The sequence below is a fragment of the Parus major genome, chromosome 11, assembly GCF_001522545.3.
Source record: "Parus major isolate Abel chromosome 11, Parus_major1.1, whole genome shotgun sequence".
Lineage (NCBI taxonomy): Eukaryota > Metazoa > Chordata > Aves > Passeriformes > Paridae > Parus > Parus major.
In genome coordinates, this window is record NC_031780.1 from 1741565 (window position 1) to 1763362 (window position 21798).

General features: G+C 49.2%; 1 long non-coding RNA gene across 1 annotated transcript in view; it reads right to left on the reverse strand.

The window, feature by feature from the left end:
- Window positions 1-2637: 2637 nt before the first annotated feature.
- Window positions 2638-21798, reverse strand: part of LOC117244970 — a 36154-nt gene continuing 16993 nt past the window's right edge. Inside the window, exons 4-6 of the long non-coding RNA XR_004499002.1 lie at window positions 11247-11300; window positions 3971-4091; window positions 2638-3078 (exon numbers count right to left, since the gene is read on the reverse strand). This is a non-coding gene — a long non-coding RNA (uncharacterized LOC117244970). The remainder of the gene's footprint in view (window positions 3079-3970; window positions 4092-11246; window positions 11301-21798) is intronic.

The following is a 21798-nucleotide window of genomic DNA, read 5'->3' on the forward strand; positions in this document are numbered from 1 at the left end:
CTCGCAGCCCTGCTGGGCTTTTACCATCATTTCCCACTCTCAAACCCCCTCAGGTGTGGGGGGCCACGTGGACACATCCAGCAGGATTCCCTCGGGAGACCCAACATGAAAAACCCATTTCCTTAAACACTTTGGAAACTCTGGAAGTGCTGTTCATTCCCACTTTATTTCCAGGCCACTGGATATTCTGGGATTCACAGGATCAAGTCCAGCTCTCGAGTGAGGCCCATCCAGGGACTGAACCATGGCCTTGGTGTTATCAGCACCACGCTCTGTCCAACAGAGCTGCTCTCACTGAAGAATTCCAAGGTTATCCCTTGATTATTTCCATGATTCCCTGGTGTTCAGTGCTCCACGGCCTGAGCATCACTCACAGACCCATCAGAGCATCACAGGCAGCCTTGAACTTTGCACTACATGAGACTCAGCCCATCAGAAGAGACAAATGAATCAGGATTTCTCTGTCCTTCTCACACTCCCTCAGCCTCCAACACCATCCAAACATCCTGGTTCTACAACATTCCATAGAGCTTTTCCCTCCAAAGCCAGAATTATCACAAACCCCGGAGCAACAACTCAGTCCATGCTCTTGGAGCAACTTCCAGAAGATCCTGGAGTGGTTTGGATTGGAAAAGGACCTTAAACCTCTCCTCATTCCAAGCCCTGCTGAGGCTGAGCTTCCCTAGACCAGGCTGGTCAAAACCATGGAAATAAACATCTTTGGGAGCTGCTGGTCCACACAGGAATCATTTATTTGGGGAAAAACCAACCAACAAACGTCCAGCCCTCCAACAGCCAGGCTGTGAACAAGAATTTATAAATTTAACACAAATCCCTCTTAAACTTTGGACAAATTTAGGGCCCTGGAGGCTCCTGTTAATCAGCACTCAACCCTCCTTCTATCAGAGGGGGAAAATCCTCCATTCCAGGCTCTTTCCAGTTGTTCCTGGCACAAGGCAACATTTCTTATTTTTAAGACCCCACCCCATGTTTGTGATTTTTTAATAAATAAATGATGGACCTACACAAAGTTAAAGGAAACACCCCAGAATCCATAGGGACCAAAAAGCAGGGAAGAGGCCTCCAGAGTGGCATTTTCGCTGCATAAGTTGATCTCATCAGTTTTGTGATTTTTTGTATCAGCTCTGATACACAAAACAAGTGTGCAGAGAGACTTTTATCTTTGGACAAAAAAAAAACAAACAACTTTGTTTTCTGATAACATCAAACCCCCTCCCTAGAATGGGGGGAAAAAAATATGAGGAAAAACCGAAATACTCTAAAAACCTGGAAAATAATTAATAGATTTTTCTGTGCTTTCATAATAACATTCACTTGGGTAACCATAAAAAGCGATTATTATGGTAATAAAAGGATGAATAATTTATTTTGAATCCCAGACAAACTGTTCCCTTCCAGAATTCTAAGATGACTCCATGCATATGAAAATCATCTCTTAAATGCCTGTGCTCGCTGTAGCCATGGGGCCAGAAGGGTCTTCCGTGGGTTTATAGGATTGATTTCCATTTCCAAAAGTTTCCCTAGGAGTTAAAATGGGAATATAACCCTGGCCACGCTGGAACCTTGCTGTGCAAGTTGTAGCTCACATTCCCATTTATTTAGCACACGGATCACTTTTGCCTGTTGCATTTCCAAGCACAGATTTGGGAAGGGGATCCATGTGCAATTCCCTCAAACTGGCATTTCCTCAACACACGGAACCTGATATCCCAAATATTGCTCGTAGCTTTTGCAGCAGCAGCATCCAGAACTGAAAGGGGTTTTTGTATGGACTGACCCTCCCAGAGACTGGTGACTGTCAGAAATGGGGAAGACAACCAAATAATTCCAAATAATAAATCTGAAATGTGAGAGGGGAACTTTTCACCACCCAGAGCTGAGTATGCTGTGAACAAACCTCGGTGTTAGGGAAAAAATTCCCAGCAAAGCACAAACCCACAGAATACTGGGAGTTCACCAGAGTAGGGCTAGGTGGGATACTGGGAAGGAAAACTTCCCTGTGAGGGTGGGGAGAGGCTGGGATGGAATTCCCAGAGAAGCTGTGGCTGCCCCTGGATCCCTGGACGTGTCCCAGGCCAGGGTGGATGGGGCTTGGAGCAGCCTGGGATAGGCGGGAGGTGGAACTGGATGGCTTTAAGATCCCTTCAAACCCAAACCACTCCATGATTCCATGGATAATCCAGCAGTTCCCAGTTTAGGGAACCAAATCCATCCCCTCTCCACACCTGCCTGGGGCAGGAAGTTCCACAGAAGCCCTGAATTCCGACAGCAAGGAGCAGAGAGCAGAACTGGAGCTCCTTCCAAAGCAAACAGCCATAATTCAGGATTTGAGACTTCCCAAAGCACCGAGTGAAAAGAGCAGGAGCTCATTCCTAATAAAGCCCAACTGCCTGGTCTGGTTTCCCAGCTGCTCCAAGTGCACACAATCTGGAATTAAACTGAGCTAATCTAAACCATGAACATGAACCATCCCTTGGATTAGATCTGCAACCCTCTGCTTCCATCCCCAGCTCGTTTTCCCAGAGTTCAACAAGCGACAAATAAACCTCAGAGAAAGAAAGAGGAATTGTGTCAGCATCCCCTGTAATCTGCTATTAAATAAGTCCTCACACAAACCATAATAAAATTCAATTTATTGGACTTTGTAAAACGTGATTCCCCACCTTGATAATTAAAAAGATATTGTAATAAAAGTCTTTAGTCCTCGTGTGCTGCACATTTGTTCCCATCTGATTTTTATCCGAGCAGGGGGATTATAAGAACGTGGAATTGCTGCTGCAGCCTTTGCGTGCAGGTACAATGTCAGGAGATAATTCTGGTGTCACGAGAAATTCAGAGCTCTGAGCCCTGCACCCTGTGGCACCAGCTGGGCTACCCAGATGGAATATCCCAAGATTCTGGTGCCTCCCTTGGTCGGGACAGTGGGATCAGCGCTGCCTTTCCACTTTGGAGTCAGCACCGAGCTCGGAGCAAAGACTTTTCATAATCAATGAACAGGAGAAGCCGAGGTGCAGCACCAGCCCTTCCCACCCTGGTTTGCCAATGCCTGGGATCTTCCTGCCGAGAGAAAAACGGGAAGCTGAGAAATGAACTGCCAAAGGTGCACGTCCAGTCATCTTCCCTGACCTGAGCAGGAGCAGAAGGAAAATTCCCTCCAGGAGATTCCCAGGTTAAATCCAACACTCTGCCCAAGCAGCCTCTTGTTCTTTTAGGATCATCTTGGGGCACAGCACCAGCATTCCCTGGGATTTTTCCTGGTCCATTTGCCCCTTCTGACCCAGATTCCCCAAGCCAGTTGAGATTCCAGCCCCACTCACAGCCACTCTCTGGGAAAACCTGGGAGATTCCCCGGAGCTGGTTTGGATTCAGCTCCTCTGCAAGGCCAGAGCTTCCACAAGACGGTTTGGGTTGGAGGGACCCAACCCTTGGAATGGGAATTTCCATTGTTCCACTTATCTTGGCCCAAAAATCCAAAAAGGTTTGGCTGCTTCTGCCACCAAGTTGGGGCTGTGAGCAGAGGAGCCTCCACGAGGTTCACTCTGGGATCTCCATCCTCACAGCCAGGAACTGACCAGGAATTGTGCTGGAAGCAAAACAGGACCAACCACAGGGAAATGCCACCAATGAACAAGCCAGATCCCACAGAAATTTGGGATAATTTGGGTTGGAGGGGACATTAAAGGTCATCTAAGCTTTGACAACAAGGCCTAACTTGATAATCCTTGACAGCAAAATCCTAAAGATGTTGGACAGGACCCGGCTCCAAGCTCACCCACACGAACAGCATCTCTGGTTTGTGCAGCTCCAGTCCCCTCCTGACTTCCCTTGGCTGGATCCAAACACGGGATATCTCAGCCCTTGGAGCGAGTGCAAAGGGAACCCGAGTGCAAACTACAAATCCCTCATCCAAACACATCCCCCTTCCTAAAAATCAGGCAAACACACCCACCGTGAGCAGGGCCCAGGCTGGCTGTTTATTTAACACACATTCCTCCACCTCGGGACACACTCCATCCATCCCGCTGGAAAACACTCCCAAATCCAGGGAAAACCAGGCAGGCTCCACTCTCCTGAAGCAGGGAGGAGGCACCAGCAAAGCAGCGTTACAAAGCTCGTCAGAAGTCTAAGTTTTATCAGGTTAATCATTTTTAAATCTGCTCAGAAAACACACCCCCCAAATCAAGTTAATTCCCAGCACAGGTTCTGCTACAATCCCAAAGAATATGAATTTGTAGCCCCATTGATTATAGGACCGGCCTACAAGCACTGCAGCGTTTTTATTTCACATATGGGCCTGGAATGAAGTTGATTTCTCTGTATTTACCCAGCTATAAAATCACATCTGTCCACGGAGCAGATGAAGCTCCAGGCTGGAAAACTTCACCCGGATGAATCCCCGCGGAAAGAACCAAACTGGGATCGTGCAAAGAGCAGCCAAGAGTAAAACAGGAGAATAAAGGAGAGAGAGCACCACGAGGACCAGCACTGCTGTGGGGTTGGAATGGATGGTCTTGGAGGTCTTTTCCAGCCTCAATGATTCCATGAGATCAGGAATGTGATTTATTATCCCCGGCCAGTGAAATGATGGAGCAGCTGGGCTGTGCCCAAAGAGCAGCACAGGAGAGGAGACACAGGTTTGGAATCTGCAAAGTCGCTGGCAAAATGAGGATTTGAACCTCACTTCCAACACTTTCAGCATTCCCAAACAATGATGGGGAAAAAACAGCCCCAAACCAGCCAGAAATGCAAATATTAATGTTGAGTTTGCACTTTTGGGATCATTCTGAAATTGGGATCTACACCTTAAACCTCTGGTTCCAGGCACACGAGCTCAGCTGCTGCCAGACAGAGCAATCTCTGCCAGCTTCAACATCAAAAGAAAATAAAATAGAGCCCTTAGGCTTTTTCCCTATTAAAAAAACCCCAAAAACCCCCGTGTATTGAGATATAAAATATATATTAAAAAAAGCTCATTTACATAATTTTAAATCTCAGTCACAAAAACCTTAAGAACCACGGTGCTACAGAAAATAAACAAAAAAAAAATACAGAAAACCTCCTCAGCACACAGGTCAGGCAGAATTCCTTATCCACAGCCCAAAATCCGTGAGGGGTTTGGGTTTGCAGCTCCCAGCCCTGTCAGCACACGAGAGGGCACTGTTCTGTAGGCTCAGCACAAAGCCATCCTGTGCTCCTGGAAATAAATCCCTGGGCTCAGCCCAAGCTGCCACAGCTCCTCTGGAGAACCCAGAAGCGAATGGAATCAGCATCCTCAAGTCCCCCCAGGAGATCCCTCCCCTCTCCACCCAGCAGCATCAGTATTTGGGCAGGGAATTTTGATAACCAAGGCATTTCTCCTGCCCCACTTACCAAAGGTCTCATTTTTCAGGCTTTATGACACTGGAGCTGACTCAGGACAAAGGTTTGTTTGGTTTTTTCGTTTGTTTTTTTTCTGGGGGCATAAATCAGGTGTGATGGAGATTCCACAGGGCCTAAAAACCTTCAGGAGACTCCCAGGTCCAATCCAGGAAGGGAAAGTTGTTCAAATTTAGCCCAATATTAAAGGTTTAAACAAATTGATCAGTAAACTCGGCATTACAAGAGAGGAGCCCATTCAGGACGAGTTTGTTTTTTGCTGCACTGGATAAATCAGGTGTGATGGAGATTTCACATGGCATAAAAACCTTCAGGAGACTCCCAGGTCCAGTCCAGGAGGGGGAATTGGTTCAGATTTAGCCCAATATTTAATGTTTAAACATATTGATCCAAAAACTTGGATTAAATCCACTGGAAAGTCACTGGTTGGAAATTCAAGTGGTTCAATCTGTGATTCCAAGAGGTGCCAACGCTTCAGGATGCAGCAGGAGCAGATGGGACAGGAGAAGGGTTTTGGCCAAAAAAACCCAAATTACCAAGCAGGTGTAAGAGAGCTCCCAATTCCCACAGAGCTGCAGCTGCCCCAGACTAAACCCTGCTGAAATCTGCTCCTTTTAATAACCCCACCTTGTGGGATAATAAACATCCACCTTGTGCCACCACAGGCCGAGCTCTGCTTTTGTCCCACCCTTGTCACCTGCATTTCTACCACCTCCTCTTCCCTCTGAGCCCAAAATCCCGGTGTTCCCCAAATCCTCCCCACTCTTGCAGCTCCCCCAGGCTCGGGCAGCACATGGGGAATTATTTCTTATTTATTATCTTATTTATTTATCTTATTTCTTATTTCTGACACAGCCCCTCCTGCCGAGCCCCACTCTCGGCTCCTGGGCTCCGATGCCACATTCCTGCTGCTGCATGGATCCTGGGGAAGCACAGGCAGACTGGGACAGGAGGAAGGCAGGAAATTGCTCTTTTTGGGATAAAAAGAAACGTCTGCATGGCTCCTCTGAGGACAACAATGTTCCCACTGAGGCACAGGGAGCTGGGCCTCCAGATTCCATTTCCTGCCCCCCAGAGCAGCTGATTTCCCTCCCATTCCCATGAAAGCTTCGCAAATCTCGGAGCTAAGTGGCAAAAAAATCTATCAGCCTGGTCAGCCTGGCTGCTTTTTGGGGGCTTTTTCCTCTTTCTGGGCTGGATGTTATTTGGAATTGGGCACTGCCATCCTGGGGGCCACAGCAGCTCAAGGCAAACCCAGGAACCACTCAGCCCCTTTTTGGGTTTCCAGGACACCCCCAGGAATGACTTTACCACTTTCTGTTTCTCAGAAAAACTCCAGGAACCACTCAGCCCCTTTTTGGTTTTCCAGGACATCCCCAGGAACCACTCAGCCCCTTTTTGGTTTTCCAGGACATCCCCAAGAACCCCTCAGCCCCTTTTTGGTTTTCCAGGACATCCCCAGGAACCACTCAGCCACTTTTTGGGTTTTCAGAACATCCCCAGGAACTGCTTTGCCCCAAAGAGCCTTCACAGCCAAATAAATCTTGTGATTAAATCCCTCCTGACGCTCCTGGGGAGGCTTCTCCCAACTCCCATAACCTGGAGGCTCTGCCAGGCCAGCAGAGCTGTGTCCCCAAGGCCCCAGAGCACTCCTGGAACACCAATCCTTGGTCCTTGAGCAGCCTGAGAACCTCCCGAGCTCCTCACAGGACTCAGGAGTTGATCCTCACGTGCCCCACCCTGAGGGACACCCAGGGCTCTGGAGCCATCCCATTCCCAGCTGTGTTCCACAGGGATCCTGCTCAGCTCCGAGGGCTCTGAACCCCACACAGGATTTTTCACCTTGCTCTGCTCCTCCAGCACCAAAGCAAGGCCAGAGCAGACGAGTCCCAACAATCCCCATCCATGGTGGGCGTTGTTTACACTCCAGGGGACAACCAGAGCCGTCTCCAGCTCAAACAACAACAGGGAGAGCACCCCCAAACTCCTCATCCCATCATGAGCACCCCCAGGAGAGGCAACAGCTCCTCAGCATCCTTCAATCCCATCCCAGAGGGATGAACTTTATTTACCTGCTCTTCACCTCCAGTCTGGAAGCAATTCAGCACAACACAGCTCATTAAACTCGCTGGGGTTTATGATAATAAAAGCAACATGGGATTGGACTGAAAGGCAGGACAGGCACGGCACAGCCTGCAGGAAAAATGGGATTTCAGGGAGCACAGAATCACTGGGATCAATCCCCAGCACAGGATTACAACAAGAACTGATCACCACTCACACAGCTGACCTGGAAATGGTTTCTTTCCCTGGGTTTGCTACACAAAGTCATATATTTGTTTTCCCCAAATGATTTATTTTGGGAAGTGAATAAATGGGGTTTAAGGTGGGGGGTTTATCACCACCCTGTCTCAGAGCTGTCTGTTCTGATGGAACTCTGAACATGACAAATGGGATGGCACCTGTGGAGATAAATCAGATTGAAAGGAAAAGGAGACAGAGTTTCCTTTTCCTTAAAATCCACTGCTCATTTCAGAGCTCCCAGAGCAAGGCATCAAACCACCCTCAAAATCCACATTTCATAATATAAAGACACCTAAAAACATCCACCAAACAACTGCTTTCCTTGACCAGTCTGTCCTCTGAATATTATCTTGTGATGTCTAATGAGAAAAATCTCGTTAGAGTAACGAGCATCGTCAGCTCCAAGAGCTTCACTCCCTTGAGGAGCACACCAGGGACACGGGAGCAGCCCCTCCTGGTGGACTCTGCAGCCAGCAAGGACCTTCCTGTGGCTCCAGGCCTCACTCTCCTGTAAATCTCCAGGAACAACAATCCCTTCCTCTGGAATACAAGAGGATTTTCAAGTGCATTTCTTCACAAAGCTGTGAGTCCTGAAGGGACCATGAACTCGTCTGTGCTGACTCACAATCCCATTTCCCCACTCACCCAGCTCCATAAAACGCCAAAACTACACAAAATCCTAAAATTGGGGTCCTGGCTGAGCACCCTCCCTGGTTTGAGGAGCAGCAGAGGACAGCAAATCCTCTGTGGCACCTCCACCACAAACGCTGGGCTGTGGCCAAGGCACAACGTGCTGGGGTTTAGCTCCAGCTCAGATCCTCTATCTTATCCTTTAGTTTCCAAAGTTTTCTCTCTCAAAACGATCCCAGTGCATAAATACCAAGTCACCCCATTTATTTCAGTTTTTTATTCAGAAATGCAGCAGATTAAGAGCTTTTCAACCTCTCACTCTCATTTTATTTTTTTTTAGCCCTTTTTTTATACTAACTTCCACTTCTTGACATCCTTTGGAAAACAAAAATAGGACCAATCCCGCATGGTTTGGTGAGGGGCACGAGGTTTCCCCTCACACCCATCCCAGCACTCCACTGACCTCTCCCTGCCCTGTTGGGAGCTCATCCTGCCCTTCCCAAAGGCTTTATTCCCTTGGCAGCGCCATTGGGAGCACCCCCTGCTTCAATCCCAGCTCCAGCTGCATCCAAGCCCATTTCCTCTCCATGGGCTGAGCTTTCCAAAGCTCCCAGAGCACAGGGCACAGCTCCTTGGTCACCACCCTGCACTTCCCAGCTAAGGCCGAGCCGTGCAGAGCTCCAGCAGCAGGAATTTTACCAGGGGTCACTGGTGAGGGGATGGAACAAGAGCAGGCCGAGCTGACAGAGCCCCAGCACCAACCTCCCCGATTCCTGAGGGCTCCCTGATGAGGGATATTTTTATTTCAGATGTCTCAGCCAGTTTTGGATCCCTTTGGTGTGGCTTCAGCCCATAAAACACTAATTGTTCTCCTCAGATACACGGCCAGCCCTCCGGAAAAACATCCGGCTTTATTCCAACTACCTTTGTCAAGGAAATCCTTCAAGGATGAGGCAACTTTTGTTTGAGCTCCATTTAAGACGTGTCCACCAGAGCCCACATTTGTCTCCAGAACCACAACTGGAACAGTTTATTGGGGCTTTCTCCTCCCCTGCAGGGAAACAGAGCCATCAAGGGATGTGAGGTCCAATTCGAGCACTGAAGCCACAGCTGCTTTCCCTGGTATTTTCCAAGGAGATAAGCAGGAAAACACAAGATTACCCATCAGTGCAGGGCACTGGGAGCAGAGAATTTGGGAGCAACCATCACTCAGGAGCAGCTCTCCAGGAGCACAGGCATTAAGTGGGAATTGCTAAATCAAATCCTCACGTTTCCCTAACGAAGAACCCTCCTTTATCCGGCAAATCCGGCTCTTAGGCCGAGTCAGAGCAACCCATAAAACTGACTTGGAGCCTTCCAGCCGCTCCTGCAGCTCGAGGAACGGGCTGAGCAGGCAAATCCCAGCCACCACTGGGATTTGGGAGAGAAATGAGTTACCACGAGTCAGGGCTACCAGTGCCACCCCATTACTCAACCCAGGCCAGCTGCTTTCGTTCCCACCCAGCCTCAACCATCAAAGGCTCTGACAAATCCCGACTCTTCACAACTTTCTTGCCCACCCAACAGCTATAAACATCCAGCGAGCCTCTCTGGTGAGTAATGGGAACAGAATCTGCTCCGTGGCCGCGCGAGCGCTCGCCGGGGGCTCTCTGGCGGATTTGGCCGCGCGCAAACGCGAGGCCTGATGTGATTTCCCACAAATGTTCCTGCCAGCGGGATTCTGCGCTCATCCCGAGCGGCTGGGGAATAAACAAAGGAGCAAAAAACACCAGCCAAGCACTGCAGTGGGGTTGGGATTGAAAAATATCCGCAGAGGGCGAGCACGTGATGGGAGCGGGGCCGACGCACGGGATCGGCTTCCCCGTGTTGGGAAAGAGGGAGACTTGGCCTCGATTCCCTCTTCGCTTCTGCAGCCTCGTTTAGAGGAGGAAACAGAGGTAACAATTCATAAACCAATAAAATCCCATCTGAAAACCATCCCAGGAATTGGTGGAGCCCTTCGCAGTTTGCCTGGGGCGCTGCGGTGCCGGCACACGCCGGAGCCGCGAGGTGATGGAACGGGCAGGGGGCTCGGGCTGACAGCGGCATGAAAGGATTTCAGACACTCGAGCCCTGGGATGGCTCGGGTCACACACGGGGCTCCTCCTGACAGGCTCCATCTGGGATCAGGAACAGCTGGGAAGAGGATTGAGTTACACAGGGAGAGCACAACCGGAGCGGCAGCGACGCCCAGGTGCTCGTCCGGCCTCGCCACGTGCTCCAGGATAAAGATCCCAGGTTTTCCAAGGCCTCTGTGAGCCGCCAGTCACTCTGCACAACAAAATCCCCGTTTCCAAGGGCCCTCACCGTGAGCTCTGGGAACAAGAGGAATGAAATTCCCAGGTTTTCCGAGGCCTGCGTGAAGCCCTCAATCCACTCCGTACAGAAATATCCCCGTTTCCAAGGGCCCTCACCACATTGTCCAGGAACAACTGGGAATAAAGATCCCGGGTTTTGCAAGGCCTCCACTCCTGTTCGCTCCACACAACAATATCCCCTTTTCCAAAGGCTCTCACCCTGAGCTTTGGGAATGACTGGAATGAAATTCCCAGGTTTTCCAAGGCCTCCACGAGCCTTGACTCACCCTGCACAACAATCTCTGTTTTCAAGGGCCCTCACCAAAATTATCCAGGAGCAACTGGGAACAAAGATCCTGGATTTTCCAAAGCCTCCAACAATCTCAATTCACCCTGCACAATATCCCTCTTTCCAAGGGTTTAATCACCTCTTCCTGCAATTAAAATCTGGGATGGGCAAAATACAGAGCCCAGACCTCTGAAAATCCAAGCACAGCACAAATATTCCATCATTAAAACCTTTGGAAGTGGCATTCAACAGGAAAACATCACAGAAATGCAATGAAAGAAATGCAGTACCTGGTGCAGGTGTTCAGGAGGTGAATTCCCACAGTGTGCAGTCAATAATCCTGCCTGGAAAAAGAGAGAGGAAATTAATATTCAGTTAAAATTTGAAATAAAGATCTTTCCTAATTGAAGAAAATAAAGATAATTAACTCATTAAAGCTGTCAACACTTAGATTTATTGATTAAGTAGTAGAGATTTGGGGCTGTATTTTCTTTACACCAAGAACTTCTGATAATAATGATGATTTTGAATTATTAATAATTATTATTATTAATAAGTATTAATAATTCTGCCTTCTTTTATTTGCCAAAAATAGTTTATTCTAACAAATCAAAGAACAAACTTTTATTCATCATTATTTATTATTTAATGTTATTTATTTATTTAATGTTATTTATTTATTTAATGTTATTTAATTAATGTTATTTAATTAATGTTATTTAATTAATGTTATTTATTTAATGTTATTTATTTAATGTTATTTATTTAATGTTATTTATTTAATGTTATTTATTTAATGTTATTTATTTAATGTTATTTAATCCACTTGGAAGAATAATCTAGAACAGTCTTGAAGGAATCCTTTCACATGGAAGATACATGGACACATTCCTTCAGCAGCTGATCCCTTCAGGTATCAAATCAGGGAAGTTTTTGGGAGTATAAATACTAGGAATGGGACACATCCCATTTTTCTCCACAGAACTCTGGAAAAACCTTCAGGAAAAACCATTTTATTTTAATTTTTTTGGTTAAAAAAAAATAAAATTAACAGTTAAACACCTAAAACTTCAGGTCATGCTTGGCCTCAATGATCTGAAAGGTCTTTTCCAATCTGAAATTCCATGACTGCCATTCCTGGTGTTCTCCATGAGCATTGGTGGCTTTAACAACCAGCCAGGTTCATTAGAGCAGCAAGAACAAGGTCCAAAATCCAAATGCCACTGAAACCCCAATAAATCCTTTTCCATCAGAGCCAACATTGGTGTTTCCTGCCTTGGAAGTGAGGGAACATCCCTGGAAGTGTTCCAGGCCGGGATGGACAGGCTTGGAGCAGCCTGGGACAGTGGGAGGTGGCCCTGCCCACCAGGGCTGGGGCTGGAGGAGTTTTAAGGTCCCTTCCCACCCAACCCATCCCATGATCTCACCCAGAACCACAGCTCTTGGGAAACGAGCCAAAATCCCCTTGCCTTCCTTCATTTCTTACAAATCCATGAGTTTTTTGGGAACAGCTGCTGATTTCTGAGCTTTCAGGGCTGGCAGAGCTGCAAATCCCTTGGACTGGGAGCATCCATGGGGGAATCCCTGACCGACCTTCGCTCCACACCCACTCAGGGAACGCCGAGGGAAGGGCAGCTCCTACCAGGATCACAAAGCAGAGGGGAACGCGCCTCCCCGGCCCTGCTGACCCCCAGGGAATTCCCTGTCAGAGCATCCGCACGATAAACAACGCAAAGCATCCCGTGAAATCCCGGCCAGGGTTCGGAACGCTCCAAGGAACGCTCAGGATACAAATATTTATGGGGCTTGATGAACTGCAGCCCTGTGCTAATGAAAGCAAGGCTGGAGAGATGGGCCTGGACAAAAGGAGGAGGATTGGAGTGGAAATATTCCCGCTCCAATTCCCACCCCGTGGCAGGGCCAGCACATCAACAGCAGGGAATCTTTTCCTGGAGCTGCAGAGGGAACTCGGCCAAGCCTGGCCCAGCAGCTCCCAGGTGTGCAGATGTCACCAGAACACCTGGACTGTGCTAATCCCAAAATGGGATTTCAGTCCCATTTCCCTTGGTTTGAACCTTGTCCAAGGCACAGACAGGCAGGAAAACCTTTCTGGGAAGGGGGATGGCAGGAGGTGAGCACAGGGAATCCTCCTGCACAGGGGAGGGAGGGGATTCTTCCCTCCTGTCCTGCTCAGGTGAGACCCCACAGCAGCTCCAGGAACTCCAGCATCAGCACATGGAGCTGCTGGAGTGAGTCCAGAGGAGGCCAAGAAGATGCTCCAAGGGTTGGAGCCCCTCTGGAGCCAGGCTGGGAGGGTTCAGCTGATCCAGGGAGAGCTCAGAGCCCCTTCCAGGGCCTGAAGGGGCTCCAGGAGAGCTGGGGAGGGACTGAGGACAAGGTGTGGAGGGACAGGACACAGGGAATGGCTCCCAGTGCCAGAGGGCAGGGGTGGATGGGATATGGGGAAGGAATTCCTCCCTGTGAGGGTGGGCAGGCCCTGGCACAGGTGCCCAGAGAAGCTGTGGCTGCCCCTGGATCCCTGGAAATGCCCAAAGCCAGGCTGGATGGAGCTTGGAGCCACCTGGGACAGTGGAAAGTTGGGAATCTCCATGACAGGAGCTGGACTTGAGGAGCTTCAGAGATCCCTCCCCACCCAGCCCATTCCATGGCTCAGCCTTTGGGGATCCCCTGATCAAGCCCACAATAATTCCCATGCCTGATTTTTCATCCCAGTTCCAGGATGGGGAGGTGGCACCTCCAGGAAGCCGAACTTCCCAAGGCTCTGGAAGCACTGAGAGGCTCCTGAGTGCAGGAATTCCAGCTGTGGGCAGCACCAACCCTCAGCTCCTCCCCAGAGAGCCCCTCCTGCTGCAAACTCCTGCAGACATCCTGCTCTTCCCAGCCTGTCAAATGTTATTCCAGGAATTCCATGAAAACCCCTTTCCCGTGGCATTGCGTCCCCCCTCCAAAAACAGCCTAGATAAGAAATGTCTGCCTCGAGCACACGGGAAATTCAAAGAGGAAAAGCTGCTCATCCCAGCAAATATTTGCTCCAGCTCCTGCCTCCAGAGTCTTCCAGGTGTCTGATAAATTCCTGGACTCTCCCAGCCATTCCCAGCTGGATGAAAAGCGCTTCCTGAACTCCTCCAAGAGGATCAGGGAGCGAGAGCAGAAAGAAACCGACCCAAGCATGTGGCAGCAGGTCTGGCCACGATGGCTTTCCAAGGAAATCAAAGCTCCCTGCGCATTCCTCGTGCTCTGGATCCACTCTGGGTGCAGATAAAAGCCACATTGTAGTGGAGGCTCCACCTCAGCCACTCCGGCAGAATCTGGGTCAGCGCGATCCCCTGGGAGCGCCGGGATGAGCCGGGGACGCTTCCGGAGGGATTCTGGATCAAGGCAGTGTTTTTATAGAGCAGCTGGCAGCCACCTCCTCCCACAGCTCCATCCTCTCCCAAAGCCTCCAGGAGCCAAGAGTGACACTTGGAAAAGGCTTCCAGCCCTTTGGAAAAACAAGGCTGTGCCCTCATCCAGAGGGAAAGCAGAACACCGGGATTCTCCTCAGCGCTCCCGATACCCCGGGGCTCCTCTCCTGGCAGGTGGGGACATTCCAGCCCCTCCAGGTCCCCCAGGTGGCTGCAGACCCAAAGCCACCAGCTGTGCTCCCACCATCCCCATTTCCAACAGGGAACAGGGTGCAGGAAGTTTTTTGTGGCACTGGATTTAAGCAGGACCATCTTTGCTGGCCGGGAGTGAAGCTTTTCATCCCAGCTTTATTTCTGGGATCAGGGCTCAGGACATGGCTCCTCTTGGCTGCATGGAAGGAACTTGATGTTTTCTGCCCAAACAGTTCCACAGGGACTGGGATTGATTCTGACAATAACTGGTGGAACAGAATCCCAGGTCCAGCACGATCCCTTCGCTGCCTCAGGAGGGATGGAGGGAGGCAGAGTGCTGGGAGGGGGAGCCTTTCCTATCCAAAAACCTCATCTTTGGACTCCATTCCACTAAAAAAGGGGGAAAAAAACTCCACCACCAAAGGAACAAACACCCAGCCTCCAAAATCCCGTTTTCATTTCTGTGTGGAACTCAACAACTCCGGCTCTGTAAAGCCCAGTTTTTGTTTTCTGGGTGTTTTTAACTTCCCTCTCCACCAGCATTCCCATCCCAAGGCACAGGTGGAGCTCCCAGCAGGAGGGATTCCAGGGCCAGGAAAGGTTTGGAGCTCTCCAGGATGAGTTACCTCGTTTCCACAGGGATATTAAAGACAATTCCTGAATTTCAGCCTCCATAAAGACAAAAGAATTCCAGGATAATCTGTCCTGTGTTCCTGGCAAAACCGGGATCAGCTCCATCCCATCAGAGCTTCCCTCTCCCAGGGCCAGAGGTTTGGGGGTGGATTTGGGAAGATGCAGGTTTGGACCCTGGGGAGGTCCTGCCTGTGCCACAGCAGCTGGAAAGGCAGGAAAATGGGGATGGGGAGGGAAGGACAATATTCCCTGATTTTAGAGATTTCACAGCAGCTGGGAGTGTGAATTTGTAAATTCTGCTCTTTCAGTGCTCCCGTTCAGGATTGGGAACTCCTGCCCTGGGCAGATGTGCCAGCCTGGCCAACCCTTCTGGGCAGGAATTTATCCCAAAATCCATCCTAAACCTCCCCTGGCACAACCTGGGGCAGGTTCCTCTTGTCCCTTGTTTCCTGGGAGCAGAACCTCTCCCCCCAGCCCCCCAAAACCGAGGATCAAGTGGCTGCATCCACATTCCAACCCCGGATTTAGCAAACTCTTCCCATTTTGCATCATTCCATGCCCATTTTGCTGGGTTTATGCCACTTATCTCTGATCCAGGATCTTCTCCAGAGCCTGCAGTCTGCCTGGGTGAGCCATTTATCTCCAAACCCAAATAAAGCACATTTTTAGGCCGGGACATTGCATGGGAAAGATGCACTTTGAGTGAACAGCTTGAATTAACGAGCCAGTAAAACTTAAAGTGATATTTTTTTGTAGTTCTTGGCATTAAAGGGAGCATCAAGCTCCCCTTTTTTTGTTGGAATGGGTGAATGGAGCTCAGTTCTGGTATCAAGTGATGCATTTCAGGTTTGCTGTCAAACAAAGAGAAATAAAAACCCCCTTTTTCTCTCGGGGAGCCTTTTACTGACTGATAACCAGGATAATTAGATTTTAACTGGGCTGCCCACAAAGAGCCAGCATTCCAACCATCCCCTGCCTCCTTTCCCAGCTCAAAAGGCTTTGCAGGGAGAAGCAGGAAAAAAGGAGGAACCATTAAAATCCCATTTCAACAGAATCCTTGTGTTTCTCAGAGCAAGGCCATTAAAAGATGCACTGATACCTCCAGGATTGGGTTCCTCCATCTGGGGACAAACGGGATGTTCCTTTATCAGGGCAGTGCTGCAACCTGATCCTAAATAAATCCCATTTATTGGCACATTTGCTGCAGCTGAGCCCAGGATGTGGCGCCAGCTGTGCTGCAGATGTGCTGCCCTGGCAGTGCCCCCGCTGCCATCCCAGCTTTTGGAGACTCTTCCTAAGATAAAAAATGGGATTAGGAGAAATAACAACCATTTTCTCTTTCTTTGCAGCTCCTCATTCTCCACTTCTCTCCAGGTGTCGATAATTCCCTGCTCAGGCTCCAGGGAGGGTCAAATCCTGGATCATTTCAGAGCAGCCAACGCCACCTGGGCAGGGACATTGTCCCTCCCTCGGGAACAGAATCCCCAAATCTCTGCCTCCAGCAGCCAAGTCCTTCACCAAACACGGGATTTTCACTTTTTCCCACCTCCTCAGAATATTTTTTTAATTTATTTTTGTTTATATCAATATTTATAAATATAAACATTTATTTATATTTGTTAATATATTTAAATATTTTATTTATATAGACATAAATATGTATATATTTATTTTATAGTATTTTATTATTTATTTTATATATTATATATTCCATGTTTTATATATTCCATGTTTTATATATTCCATGTTTTATATATTCCATGTTTTATATATTCCATNTTATATATTCCATGTTTTATATATTCCATGTTTTATATATTCCATGTTTTATATATTCCATGTTTTATATATTCCATTGTTATAATTTATATATTATTTTAGATATTATAAATATATATAAATTATTTATATTTAATTTTTTTCCCAGTTAGGAAGGAAATGGGTGCCTTGAGATAAAGGAACAGAATTTTCCAGTTAGGAAAACAAACCATCCCAGCCATTCCCATTTCCCAAAGCAGCTGACAACCATCGAGGCAGCAGCTCCTGCTTCCCCTTTCCACAGCTCCCCATCCCAAATCCCTTCCCACCTCCTTCTCCCAGCGGCAGGAACAGGAAAGGAGTTCCTGAGAAAACAGATTTATTCATTTATTCCCCCCTAGGAAAAGGACAGGTACAAGCACTTGCTGCAGAGCCAAAAATTCTAAATCAGGTTTATAAAGCTCTTCAAACACCTGAGAGGTGAAGGCAACTGAATCAGAGGGTCACAAAAAAATTAAAATAAATTAAAAATAAATTTTTAAATCGCAGCTGCTCTTTAATCCTAGAAATATTCCCACCCTGTGGACACATAAAGGAGCTTTAAAGCTCTCCAGGCACCCAATATTCCACTTGCAGCGGGGCGGGATGGGTTTATTTGGGAGAAAGCCGCAGCCCAGCCCCTGTTTCCAGGTTTCCTCCGGGATGCGGCTCGGGGCTCCCCTGAGCCAAGGATAAAACTCCAGGCACGGCTTTGGTGTTCACATCCCCCTTTCCCGTTCCATGGGCAACAATTCCCTCTGGAGCAGATCCCAGATGGAAAAGATCCCGTTTTGCCCTTAATTAGCCCCAAAGCGGCGGCACCTGCGCAGCCCTGGGGGTTAATTAATTACTTAATTAGCTGGGCGGAGCTGATGAGCCCAAGCGATTCCAGCTGGGGAAGGAAAGCAAAAGCCCCTTTCAAACAAAAGGGAGGAAAACCATCCCAGCAGCGCCTGCAGAACCCCGGTAAATCCATGGAAATCTTCCCCATTCCTGGCTCTTTCCCAGCCTCAGTTCACGAGGATTTCGCTGCAGAGGGAGCACAAAAAGCCCTTTTGTTCCCCTTTTCCAGATGTGAGGAAAAGCTGGAGCAGGGCAGGTCACGGTGGCAGAGCCCGGGATGGGGTCACTCCTGCTCCCCCAAAAAATTCCAGCGTGGTCGGGGAGCATCCAACCGAACCCGGAGAGCAGGAAGGGTTTGGATTTGGTTTTCTTATTGTGAGAAATATTTAAAAAAAAATAAAAAAAAATAAAAAGAGGATTTTTAGAGACAAGAGGAACCTGCCCCAGGTTGTGCCAGGGGCAGTTTAGGTTAATTTTAGGATAAATTCTTGCCCAGAATGTTGTGTTTTTCCAAAGGGGAGCAGAGACATCCCAAAATTCTGATTTCAGGGACACTCATCAGGCATGACGGAACACAAGGAGAGGAATAAAGGAGGAAAACGCAAAACCCAGCCCAGTAAAAGCCAAATATTCCTTACAGCCACCTGCCAACAGCTAAAATCGATAAAAAAGGGGATTAGGAGAAATAAAAGCCGTACCTTGGGGTGCCAGCGGTGCACAGGAGCAACAGGGATGAGGTTTGGGATAAATGGGGAGGAAAACAGAGCGAAGCAGGGAATATCCCGTGGAGCAGGAATGGTTTCCATATCCTGAACCTTCCCAGCCCCAGGCCTGAGGGGTTGGCACCAAACCCCGCTCCGAGGAGGGGGAAGGAGCAGGAGCTGCATCCCAGGCAGCTCCAGCCTCTCCCAAATCCCAGCAGGAACACAAGGCGCAGCTCATCCCAGGAAACCCCAGTCCATCCCAGGAAACCCCAGTCCATCCCAGGAAACCCCAGTCCATCCCAGGAAACCCCAGTCCATCCCAGGAAACCCCAGTCCGTTCAGCTCCACCAGGGGCAGTTTGGGGACACAGAGACCTCACTGACCTCACGAAGGGAAGGGCGGCTCCGGAAGATGCTCAGGGTTCCAAAACAGGTGACAAAATTCCCACGACTCCTCATCCCCAAAATCCAGGCGGCCGCCAAGGCCCCTGGAGCCCCCCAGGAAGGGGAAAATCATCCTCTAATCCACTTGCTGTCCCTAAAAACTCAGAAATGAGGAACAGGCGCCGGCTCCCTGCACCACAAAGTCACCCCTTAAGGGAACTGGGATTTGTGGGTGGCTTCAATCCCGCTGCCAGGTGGGGAAATGGGATGGGCGGGGTTCTCCCATCCCAATCATCTCCTCCAGGTGCTCCTGGGCACTGATGGTCCCAGCTGGGAGCACTGAGCACCCAGGGATCCCTCAGAGCCTTCCCAGGACCTGCTCTCCCCGTGGATGAATTCCTTCCTCAGGAAGCTCGAGGGATGCTCTGCCCCAGAGCCAGCTGCTGGAATTATCCCGTTTTCCAGAGGTTTTCTCCAAAAGAAGGGAAAAAGGATCATCCCATCCCACCCCTGTCGTTTCAGGGACACCTTCCACCATGCCAGGTTGCTCCAAGCCCTGTCCTGGATATAAATTTGGAATAAACTTGCTGAACTCCAGGAATTTAATGGGATAAAAGAAGCACCGCTCATTCCAGCAGAGAATGCTCCTATGGATTGTCCCAGTGAAGTCTCCACCTTTCAGGGAACTTGAACTCCTCATTTCTGTGCTGATTTGACTCTGCAAAATCTGCCCAAACCGAGGGAAATGGCATTTCCAGCATCCACAGGTTTGTCTGGAATGTTGTTGGATAAAGTTACAAAACACAACCTGCTCTGCAACCAAAAGTTTGGAGAAAAAGTTCCAAACAGAGAAAATTCAATTTTTGTTTATGTGTGAGCAGCTTCACCTCACAGGGACACGGATTGTGCTGATGGTGTGACAAGAATTCCAAGGGAATTCCATGGAAAAATGGAGGTTTTCAGCATCCAAACCATCCCACTCCAAACTTTTCAGCAACCTTCCAGCCCAGCTGCCTCCTTGCAGAATTCCCAGAGCCTGTTCCTGTCATGAGGGTTTTCCTTGGATCAGCTGTGGCAAAACTGAAAGGAGGAAAGGAGAAAGCTGAGCTGGAAGGAGAAAAGGCTTTTTCAGGGATTTTCCAAGCTCCAAAGGCTCCAAGAGCTCTGCCCATCCAAATCCCGGTGCCTTCTCCTGCTCCATCCCAGTTTAAACACCCTGGAATGTTCTGCCCTGGCTGCTCTGCCTCTTCCCCATCTCTTTTCCAGGTAAAGATCACTCTGTGGAATGACAGAGCTCAGGTGTGGATCCACCTTTCCCCCACCCTTGGGAGCAGCCAGGGATCCATCAGCAGCGGCAGCCAGGAGATAAAATGCCCTGCTGGGAATTTGGGAAGGAGGAGAGGTGGGACAGCAGGAACTGGTGTGGATTTCTCCCAACTCTGGAGGCCGCAGAGGTGAGAAAACAGAACAGCAAAGGGAGGAGCTCTGATGTGAGAGCAAAACGGGGCTGGGGGAGATTTCCAATTCCATCTGCCCTTGGATAAAGACAGATAATCAAATACCTCTGGAATGAGCAAAAATATTTCCAAAGTGATGGAAAAGCTGTTAGCAGGGGCAGCAGCTCCAGGGGTTTTATCTCCCTCGCCAGGACAAAGGTTCATTAATCATCTGGCAGTTTTATGCACCCAATCTTATCTTCCCAAAGCTCCCCGAGCTCCCCTTCCAGGACATCCTGGAGCAGCACTGGAATATTGATTCCTGTTCTTGTCTCCATGTTCTTTTCTGGAATTGTGTTATTTAGGGAAATGGGAATGTGGGCATGGCTCTGTCCCGAAATGCATTTGGGATAAGGACTGGGAAATCCTTTTAATAATGAGGAAAAATCACAGAATCATGGAATGGGTGGGAAGGGACCTTAAAGCTCATCCAGTCCCAGCCCTGCCATGGGACATCTTCCACTATCCCAGGGTGCTCCAAGCCCATCCAGCCTGGCCTGGAATGTTCCAGGGATGAGGAATCCACAGCTCTTCTGGGCACCCTGTTAAAATCCAGGCCCTGCAGGAAGGTGGGATACAAGGCCACAAGTAGGAATGAAGCCAGAACTTCCCAAATCCCTTCTCTCTTGGGAAGGTGCTGCCAGACCTTTGGAGAGCACAGCTGGTGGAGACCCTGATCCTTCCTTAGCTCTGGAAAAATGGGAATATTCATCTTCCTCTCCTGGCTCAGCAGATGAGATTCCCCAGCCATCAGCTGATGTTTTTTATCATTTTTCCTGAATCTCTTGGCAAGAGATTGCCTTTCCTGACAGCTCAAACAGGGGCTGTGCTCATGCTGGGGTTGGGAACAGGCAGGGGAAGGCGATTTTGAGGAATCTCAGCTGGGGGAAGCCCAAATCCTGATTTTCCATCAACCAACCAAGTGCTTGAGGCTGGCTGACACCACAGAGGAGCTGCTGAGCTCTGGGCTCGGCTTAACCTCTGTCAAAGCACCCCGAGAGTGCTCCCAGCAGCTTCCCACTGGGAATTGCTGCTCAGCTCCCATGGCCATCCCTGGGGAAGGGCTCCAGCCTGGGGGGGCACAGCAGCCAGAGGGATCCAGGGAATCCCACCAGGAGCAGTGGGAGCAGGGGCTGGGATGGGCACAGGCTGTGGGAAGAAGAGCCAGAGGGTTGAAGAGAAAACCTCTTTGCCAGATAAATGATTCCTGTGGGAAGGGCAGAGGGGTGCTGGGAATGAGCTGAAGGTGGCAGGGGTGGCAGGGCTGGAGGTGAGCACCTCCAGGGTGGCAGAGGGGTGCTGGGAATGAGCTGAAGGTGGCAGGGGTGGCAGGGCTGGAGGTGAGCACCTCCAGGGTGAGCACCTCCAG